The sequence below is a fragment of the Carassius gibelio genome, chromosome B4 (genome assembly GCF_023724105.1).
Source record: "Carassius gibelio isolate Cgi1373 ecotype wild population from Czech Republic chromosome B4, carGib1.2-hapl.c, whole genome shotgun sequence".
NCBI lineage: Eukaryota > Metazoa > Chordata > Actinopteri > Cypriniformes > Cyprinidae > Carassius > Carassius gibelio.
Window position 1 is genome coordinate 6,503,984 of NC_068399.1, and position 738 is coordinate 6,504,721.

Genomic DNA, 738 nt, shown 5'->3' on the forward strand with positions numbered 1-738 from the left:
CAGAATGATCACCTGTAAGACATCAAAGTACCGTGAGAGCGATTGTGTCATACAGTGATCCTTCTGTGCGTCTATCAACTTCGTGCGATTGCTTCTGGAATTCGCGGGTTGTAAAATCGTGTCGTATATCATCTCGCCCGTACGATTTTCAGATAAACTCACTCGTGCCGTGTGCGTGGACATACGATCTTTCGACCATCTGAATTCGCACCGTGTACGCCCGCCTTAATTTGTCTATAGCCTAGTAATCGTAAAGACCTTGATTAGCTTATTCAGGTGTGTTTGATTAGGGTTAGATCTCAATTCTGCAGGATAGCGGCACTCCAGGACTGACGTTGCCTACCCCTGGTTTACACTTTGTTACTAAAGCATAACTACATTCATAAAAATTCAACCAATATGAAGACTACGCCTTAACAAGCCAACAAATAGTGGCATTTCACTTTGGGTGTCCCAAGTTTGATTCCCGGCTTGTGGATCTTTCCCCTTTCGTGATAGCATCCCACCTCTCTTTTTCCCACTACGATTCCTTTCTACTAACTGCCCTATCATAATAATGGCAAAAAAATGGAAGAAATAATTCTTTATGAAAACAATATGAAAACCATATTTATGATAATGTATACTATTTTATTAAGTGAATATATTTTGTACATACAAAAAATATATTGAATCATATAATTTCCATGTTTTGAGTTGCTGTCATTTTGCACGCCAATTTCAGATCCTGAAACGAGA